This window comes from Pseudophryne corroboree, chromosome 3 (assembly GCF_028390025.1).
Source record: "Pseudophryne corroboree isolate aPseCor3 chromosome 3, aPseCor3.hap2, whole genome shotgun sequence".
Classification (NCBI taxonomy): Eukaryota; Metazoa; Chordata; class Amphibia; order Anura; family Myobatrachidae; genus Pseudophryne; species Pseudophryne corroboree.
The window spans coordinates 278,225,201-278,235,034 of record NC_086446.1 but is presented as its reverse complement, the minus strand read 5'-3'; the positions used below and the strand labels follow the sequence as shown (position 1 = coordinate 278,235,034).

At 39.0% G+C, this 9,834-nt stretch overlaps 1 pseudogene; it reads right to left on the bottom strand.

Moving 5' to 3' along the window:
• Nucleotides 1-3,059: 3,059 nt before the first annotated feature.
• LOC134896592 (5S ribosomal RNA) lies at nucleotides 3,060-3,178 on the bottom strand (annotated as a pseudogene).
• Between the last annotated feature and the right edge of the window lie 6,656 nt (nucleotides 3,179-9,834).

Below are 9,834 nucleotides of genomic sequence, written 5' to 3'. Positions count from 1 at the left end.
GTCATTGGTGTTCAATTCCTCAATGAATGTTAGTAACAAACTTCTATCACCTTCCCAAATCAGGATGATATCATCGATGTAGCGCCACCATGCAACTACATGTCGTGTATATTTCTCATTATTGGGATGCATCACAATTTCCCTCTCCCACCAGCCTAAGTACAGGTTCGCGTACGTTGGTGCGCAGGCCGCGCCCATCGCTGTCCCGCGAGTTTGAAGATAAAACTTGTCGTTAAAGGTGAAGTAGTTCCTCGTTAGTATGAACTCCAATAATTCAATTAGTAGGTCATGAAACTCATTATTGCCGGCCATGTCAAGAAAGTATCTGACTGCTTTTATACCGATCTGATGTTTGATGCTGGTGTAGAGTGATTCTACATCTAATGTTACCAATAGGTGGTTGTCATCGAGTTGGACATCATGTAGCTTTTGGAGTATGTCCGTTGTATCCCGTAGATATGAAGGAAGATTCAACACGTGTTGCCGTAAGTGTAAATCCAAGAAAGTACTCGGTTTTTCCAGAATTCCACCCTGTCCTGATACAATAGGTCGTCCTGGTGGTATGGTAATGTTTTTATGAACCTTGGGTAGAAGATATAATGTGGGTGTTTTGGGTTTGGTGGTTGTTAGATACTCAGTTTCCTCCTTGGTCAACGTGCCTTGGGAGTATGCCCGATCTAAGATCCTATTAAGGGCGATCCTAAAGTTGTCAGTTGGATCGAATGTTATTTGTTTATAACATTGTATATCCCCCAGTTGTCTCATTGCCTCAATAATGTACATTGTTTTAGGCCAGAGGACAATGTTGCCCCCCTTATCAGAGGGCTTGATTACTATATCCGACCAGGACTGTATTTCACGCAGAGTTCTTCTTTCCATTTTGCTCAGATTGTCGCCATGAAATGGTTTGGATTTGGACTTGGTATAGATCTTATCTAGGTCACGAGCTACTAATTCTTGAAATACTCTGGTTTCCGGTGAAATATGTTCAGGAGGAAAGAAGGTTGATTTTTTCTTACATTTAGGTCTCGTAGGCGTATCTGTTGTATCCAATTCTCCAGTGTGGAGTTCCTCTAATGCTGCTAAGGCCTCTATTTCTTCTGTGGTAAGTGGTTCATCTATTGGATTATGTTCTGTGTCGTTTTCCAAATGGGATTCTTGACGTGTTACAAAGAATTTTTTAAGAAGTAGTTTCCGCCCAAAGAGGTGTAAATCCTTCTCCCAAAGGAAGCGATTCAATGGTTGTGTGGGCGAGAAGGATAATCCTTTGGATAAGAGAGTGATGTGGTCATCAGTGAGGGTTTTGTCTGAAAGATTAATAATTCTGAGATTCGTCTCCTGTGTTACTTCCTCCTGTTGTTTCTGACTGGGTATCTGGGTTCCCAATTGGCTTGTTCTCGTTGATTTCTTGCTCCCCCTCCTCGTCTTCCTCTTTGTCGAAATCTTGGTCTTCCTCCCCTCCTGTCTGATCCTAAAAAATGAGTCGATGTATGGTTTGTGAAATCGTCCCTATAATTGTATGTTTCTCCTTCCGAATTACCAGGGTCCGAATATTCTTCTCCCCCTGATGATTCTGCCTCGGATGAAGTGTATCTGTCTTGCGACTGTGTGTGGTCTCTGTATGTGGGTGTTTTGCTCCAGCGAAATATGTTGCCCGTCTTGAAATCCCTCATGTCTCTTGCAAATTTGCTTTTCTTTCTATCAATAATTTTTTGTTCGTAGCGTTCCAGTTCTTTCTTGATCTTTTCAAAAGTTTGTTGGAATTTAGTGTTGGTTTCCCATTCTTCAAGGCTTTTGCCTAAGTCTTCTATTTCTTTTTCACATGCATTAAGTACTAAGTGATTGTGTTTGATTAGGACAGCCATGAGGTCTTGGGAGCATTTCAGAAGTACAGCTTCCCATTCTGTTGTTAGACTATCCGTAGTTAGTTGAAAGGTCGGAAAGATCTTAGGTCTTAAGCCTCTAGGTGTAATTTTATTTTTAACATAACTTTCCAAAGTTTTAACATCCCATGAGGAGCGCATTCTTTTCTGCAGACAAGATCTTAATTTGTTAAGTTCTGAGTCCCACCCTAGGTTGCCTGAGGATAAATCTGTTCCACTATTGAAAATATCTTCCACACTTTGTAATGAGACGTGTCTACTGCTTAGTTCGTTGCGAAGGCTAAAAGAAGCCATGCTTGAACTATTAGTGGATAGCTGACTTAATGTCAAAAAGATTAAACTGAGAGGAGTAATGATTTTTTGGAATGGAATGTTGTAATAAATTTATAAATAATATGCGTTCTTATAAGGGTATGTGTGATAAATGGGTGTACCGTAACAATAATATGCCAGAATTCGGCTTAGAGGGACATAAATGTCCTGTCCGTGCTGGAACCTGAAGCTGAAGATTCAATCAGCATACATGATCAGGAAAAGGTCAGTTTGGTGCCGCACAGGACCCTAAAATTTTTTTCTTTGTAATGGGCTCTTATGAAATTTGTCCCTTATGAACCAACAGTGCATATACATACGAAATGCCTGTATAGGTCTTTAAGGAATTACTGTTGTTGGTGGTGCACCCAGAGTCAATAGTACATATCAAAGTTACAAAGAAAAAAGAGAGACTCTGTGTTGGGGCACGCTTGAAAAACTAAAACTTAACTTTTAATTATAGTATGATAAAATTATGGTACACAATTGAACACACATATAATATATAGTATTTAGGGAGAAAAAATAATGATTCTCACTTGCAAATTAATAATTAAGGAGTAGCAGTTCTCCAAGTAATATTGCTATTTAAGGTGACAGTGACACCTAAGATGAAAATATTGAGAATTTAATTTCAGCATACCAGAAAATTCTTCCAATGCCTATTTATAATGGTATGTCCTGGTAATGATTAATCTGCTATTTCAAAATTTTTTTATTCAATAATTGCAATATGCGAAAGGGCTCTAGACGAGTATATGATCAAGAAGAGAATTTCATGAGAAGAAGGAAAATTAGATATGAAAAAGGTAATGGTCAAAGGTTGCTCCAATACTTCTGCTTTTCACATGAATACAGAGGTGTTTGTTACTGCACCTAATATTCCCTGGAAGTCTCCTATCCAGGTACTAATCAGGCTATTCACTGCTTAGCTTCCAAGATCAGGCGAGATTGGGCGTAGCCAGTGAGATGTGGCAGTAATATCCCATAGATTGTGAATGAGAGAGTGTATGGTTATTGGCATATACCAGATAGAGTACTTCTGCTGTCCATTATTGCGCACAGTTTCTCTGTTACTTTTAGCATTGCAGGGGAGTTATATAACTGGCGTCAGGATGAGAGAGTACTGAAAAAGTAAGATATAGGAAAATTATAGGTTCAGAGCCCGTCTTCTGCTGTCCACTGTCATATAATTTAATATAGCGGACAGTGGATGAGAGAGGCGGGTTATCTGAGCCTATTGAATAATGGTGTGAAATTACACAGATATCTTAAGGTTTCTTATGATAGTGCATGATCCAATTACATATTCTTAATCCTAATAGTAGTGGGCAAGAAATTTTCGCAATTTGGCGATGCCCCTAGAATATTGCAAAAGAAGGCCGAAGCCAGCTATTTGAGATATCTCAAAACACACGTATTAGTATGAAATTCTATCTCACTAATTACGGTATGTGAGAGAAAAGAGACATCAAAGGAGCGTTCAATTTCTTTACATTGTGGATAATAGGTAGCAGATTAAACAAAAAAATTAAACAATTTAAAGATAAAATATTTTTTGTCAAATATACGATACCAGGAGGTGAGTGGGCTGAACCGTGCACTGTTCAGCACCACTAGTCACAGACGGCCGTTTCACCTGTAGGTCGCTTGTTCACTGTGTGAGGTGATGGTGGAAGAGAGTCTATTTAAGGCAAAAAGGGGGGTGGTCTCAAAATTCAGACCAATCACAGGAAGGAGGAAGTCAATGAGACATCCTGCGCATCACTTCCGGTTTCAAAATCCGGAAGTTAAGGTTATTCTAATTATGCATAGAGTCGTATCTAGGGTTAGATAGGGCTTATAATATAGCTTAAGATGCAGTGAGTAAATAGGGAAGATAACATTTAAAGTTAATTATTGTGGACAAGATCGAAATATTAACTACGTAGCCGGGGGTTCATAGGTCACTGGAGTTGTCAGGGACGCGTCCCCGAATAGCGTAGCGTCATTTCCGGTTGAAAAGACCGGAAGTGGCGTGCGTGACCGTAATTCTAGGTTTATGTGGGGCTGAGTGAAAAAGAACACGTAGGGCTGAGGATAACTGCGGATGAGCATAAATGGGAGTAGAGAAGTACATATTGGTTCGGATGGTGTGGCCACGATCGGAGTAAAAAAACTCCGTGACCGGAGATGGCGTCAGTGTACCATCTTACAGGAAGTGCTTAGTTGCATCACTTCCTGTCTGCATGTTCCGATTCATAGTAATCAGACTACTGTGGGCGCGCACCGGGACATGGACGCATGACTTCCGGTCACGAGGGCCGGAAGTGGTGAAAAAAGGCCGTCACTTTTAATTTTATGTGCGGCTGATTTAGAAGTAATTTTAGACTGGAGATAGCTGGTAGGGCCTGCGGAGGAGTAGAGGAATACGAATTTATATATTTAGATGGCCCTGATAATGGGGCCGCATAAGAGGTAGAAGCTACGTGACCGGAAGTGGCGTCGGAGCACTAGCTACATCACTTCCTGTTATGAAAAGAGCAGGAGAGGCTGTGTGCAACTGATAACGGGAACCGCATATGAAATAGAAACTATGTGACCGGAAGTGGCGTCGGAGCACTAGCTAAATCTCTTCCTGTTCTGAAAAGAACAGGAAAGGCTGCGTGCAACCATAATTGTAGATAAGAGAAAAAAAGTAAACTATGTGTAGTGTTTGTGTTTTGCTGGTTGCTAGGTAACCATAAGGTCAATGAATAAAAATTGTTAAATTTAAAAGTATGCCTTTGTGATTTGTGTTTATGAATTACTGATTAAGGGTGAGGAGAGAGAGAGAAGAAAAGATTAAAAATGAATAAAATAAAAATTATATATATAAAAATAAAAATAAAAAAGGGGGGGGATAAAAGAAAAGAGTAAAGAAGGAAAAAATAATAATAATAAAAATAATAATAAATAATAAATGAAATAATAATATAATGTTATGATAATATGATAATATAATAGGATAAAATAAATGAATAAATAAATAAATAAATTATAACAAAATAATAATGATTTTTTGCTCGTTTAAAATAATGATCAAGTTATAACGTATTGTGATATCGAATTAGGCAAGGTTACGACTATGTTTGTTGAAAGAAGAGAAAAGGAGAAAATTGAAATTGATACAGCTTCTATAGTAGAGCGGAAGAAGTTAATAGATTATATTTTATTTGATGTGATATCTGGGTGATTGTGTTGTGAGTGGATATTGGTATTGTGTTGGTGCATCATGAGTGTGTGGCGATTGGTTTGAATGTGAATGGAGGGGTGAGTCAATGAAAATGAGTGTGTAGGGAGTGCCTTATGGGTGTGAATGTGAATAGGTATAAATGTGAGAGAATGAGTGGAATTGTTGGATAGAAACAAATGAAGAAATAGGAAAGTGAATAATGTAAATGTGAGAGAATAAGTGGAGTTGTTGATTAGAGAAGTGAATTAGATGGGGACAGATGAAGAAAGAGGAGAGGGAAGAATTGGGTTAGGGAATCATATGGAACATCAGATAAAAACTCCATAATTTATGTATTCGTTCATGCCTTTAGGCGCAAGGCAGTTAAGTTTGAAGGTCCATTCGGATTCATGTTTGAGCAATTCTTGCATCAAATCTCCTCCGCGTATTCCTAAATTGATTCTTTCCAGTCCAAAGGCTTTGAGTTCTTTGGGATTGCCCTGATGATAGTTAAAAAAGTGGCGCGCCACTGACGTTAGTTTTTTCATTTTTTTAATATCGGAGGATGCATTTCTTACAGAGCCTATGTGTTCCAGGATACGTTGTTTTAGGGCTCTTGTGGTGATACCCACATATTTCATGTCACAACTACACGATATGCAGTATACAACTCCAACTGCATTGCAGTTGATGAATTGATTAATTAATTTCTCCTCTCCATACCGATCAATAATGGAAGATGTTTTGACCATATGTGGGCATGCTTTACAATTTCCACATGGGAAGGAGCCCTTGATGGTTGGTTGTTTTTTGGGATTTTTGGTGAAATGACTACTGGTAAGTTTATCTTTGAGATTTTTAGACCTTCTCCAACTCATGGAGGGTTTTTGTCCTATTGTTGCTGCTAGGTCCTTGTCTAGAAGTAAGATTGGCCAGTGCCTGTTAATAGATTCTTGTATCTCCCTCCATTCTCTACAAAAGGTGCCCACGAATCTGAGCTTGTTATCTTGTTCCAGTGATTTATGAGTTTTAGTCTGTGGAAAGATCAACTTGTCCCTCGGTGTCTGGCTGGTGTGCCATTTGGCTTTTTTAATAGACCTATGGCTGTAGCCACGTTCACGTAATCTTGTTGTTAGTTCCATGCTTTTCTCTAAAAAGGTCGAAGAATCTGAGCAATTTCTTTTCAGACGTAAGAATTCACCCTTAGGGATATTTTCCACTGTTGGGGGGAAATGTGCACTTGTTTGGTATAAAAGGCTGTTTGTAGATGTTTCTTTGCGATATAGTTCGGTTTCTATCTGGCCATTAGGTGCTTTTGAAATCACAAGGTCGAGGAAGCATACTGAGTCCTTGCTGATGTGGTGTGTGAGTTTGAGATTGTTGTCATTGGTGTTCAATTCCTCAATGAATGTTAGTAACAAACTTCTATCACCTTCCCAAATCAGGATGATATCATCGATGTAGCGCCACCATGCAACTACATGTCGTGTATATTTCTCATTATTGGGATGCATCACAATTTCCCTCTCCCACCAGCCTAAGTACAGGTTCGCGTACGTTGGTGCGCAGGCCGCGCCCATCGCTGTCCCGCGAGTTTGAAGATAAAACTTGTCGTTAAAGGTGAAGTAGTTCCTCGTTAGTATGAACTCCAATAATTCAATTAGTAGGTCATGAAACTCATTATTGCCGGCCATGTCAAGAAAGTATCTGACTGCTTTTATACCGATCTGATGTTTGATGCTGGTGTAGAGTGATTCTACATCTAATGTTACCAATAGGTGGTTGTCATCGAGTTGGACATCATGTAGCTTTTGGAGTATGTCCGTTGTATCCCGTAGATATGAAGGAAGATTCAACACGTGTTGCCGTAAGTGTAAATCCAAGAAAGTACTCGGTTTTTCCAGAATTCCACCCTGTCCTGATACAATAGGTCGTCCTGGTGGTATGGTAATGTTTTTATGAACCTTGGGTAGAAGATATAATGTGGGTGTTTTGGGTTTGGTGGTTGTTAGATACTCAGTTTCCTCCTTGGTCAACGTGCCTTGGGAGTATGCCCGATCTAAGATCCTATTAAGGGCGATCCTAAAGTTGTCAGTTGGATCGAATGTTATTTGTTTATAACATTGTATATCCCCCAGTTGTCTCATTGCCTCAATAATGTACATTGTTTTAGGCCAGAGGACAATGTTGCCCCCCTTATCAGAGGGCTTGATTACTATATCCGACCAGGACTGTATTTCACGCAGAGTTCTTCTTTCCATTTTGCTCAGATTGTCGCCATGAAATGGTTTGGATTTGGACTTGGTATAGATCTTATCTAGGTCACGAGCTACTAATTCTTGAAATACTCTGGTTTCCGGTGAAATATGTTCAGGAGGAAAGAAGGTTGATTTTTTCTTACATTTAGGTCTCGTAGGCGTATCTGTTGTATCCAATTCTCCAGTGTGGAGTTCCTCTAATGCTGCTAAGGCCTCTATTTCTTCTGTGGTAAGTGGTTCATCTATTGGATTATGTTCTGTGTCGTTTTCCAAATGGGATTCTTGACGTGTTACAAAGAATTTTTTAAGAAGTAGTTTCCGCCCAAAGAGGTGTAAATCCTTCTCCCAAAGGAAGCGATTCAATGGTTGTGTGGGCGAGAAGGATAATCCTTTGGATAAGAGAGTGATGTGGTCATCAGTGAGGGTTTTGTCTGAAAGATTAATAATTCTGAGATTCGTCTCCTGTGTTACTTCCTCCTGTTGTTTCTGACTGGGTATCTGGGTTCCCAATTGGCTTGTTCTCGTTGATTTCTTGCTCCCCCTCCTCGTCTTCCTCTTTGTCGAAATCTTGGTCTTCCTCCCCTCCTGTCTGATCCTAAAAAATGAGTCGATGTATGGTTTGTGAAATCGTCCCTATAATTGTATGTTTCTCCTTCCGAATTACCAGGGTCCGAATATTCTTCTCCCCCTGATGATTCTGCCTCGGATGAAGTGTATCTGTCTTGCGACTGTGTGTGGTCTCTGTATGTGGGTGTTTTGCTCCAGCGAAATATGTTGCCCGTCTTGAAATCCCTCATGTCTCTTGCAAATTTGCTTTTCTTTCTATCAATAATTTTTTGTTCGTAGGGTTCCAGTTCTTTCTTGATCTTTTCAAAAGTTTGTTGGAATTTAGTGTTGGTTTCCCATTCTTCAAGGCTTTTGCCTAAGTCTTCTATTTCTTTTTCACATGCATTAAGTACTAAGTGATTGTGTTTGATTAGGACAGCCATGAGGTCTTGGGAGCATTTCAGAAGTACAGCTTCCCATTCTGTTGTTAGACTATCCGTAGTTAGTTGAAAGGTCGGAAAGATCTTAGGTCTTAAGCCTCTAGGTGTAATTTTATTTTTAACATAACTTTCCAAAGTTTTAACATCCCATGAGGAGCGCATTCTTTTCTGCAGACAAGATCTTAATTTGTTAAGTTCTGAGTCCCACCCTAGGTTGCCTGAGGATAAATCTGTTCCACTATTGAAAATATCTTCCACACTTTGTAATGAGACGTGTCTACTGCTTAGTTCGTTGCGAAGGCTAAAAGAAGCCATGCTTGAACTATTAGTGGATAGCTGACTTAATGTCAAAAAGATTAAACTGAGAGGAGTAATGATTTTTTGGAATGGAATGTTGTAATAAATTTATAAATAATATGCGTTCTTATAAGGGTATGTGTGATAAATGGGTGTACCGTAACAATAATATGCCAGAATTCGGCTTAGAGGGACATAAATGTCCTGTCCGTGCTGGAACCTGAAGCTGAAGATTCAATCAGCATACATGATCAGGAAAAGGTCAGTTTGGTGCCGCACAGGACCCTAAAATTTTTTTCTTTGTAATGGGCTCTTATGAAATTTGTCCCTTATGAACCAACAGTGCATATACATACGAAATGCCTGTATAGGTCTTTAAGGAATTACTGTTGTTGGTGGTGCACCCAGAGTCAATAGTACATATCAAAGTTACAAAGAAAAAAGAGAGACTCTGTGTTGGGGCACGCTTGAAAAACTAAAACTTAACTTTTAATTATAGTATGATAAAATTATGGTACACAATTGAACACACATATAATATATAGTATTTAGGGAGAAAAAATAATGATTCTCACTTGCAAATTAATAATTAAGGAGTAGCAGTTCTCCAAGTAATATTGCTATTTAAGGTGACAGTGACACCTAAGATGAAAATATTGAGAATTTAATTTCAGCATACCAGAAAATTCTTCCAATGCCTATTTATAATGGTATGTCCTGGTAATGATTAATCTGCTATTTCAAAATTTTTTATTCAATAATTGCAATATGCGAAAGGGCTCTAGACGAGTATATGATCAAGAAGAGAATTTCATGAGAAGAAGGAAAATTAGATATGAAAAAGAAAAAGGTAATGGTCAAAGGTTGCTCCAATACTTCTGCTTTTCACATGAATACAGAGGTGT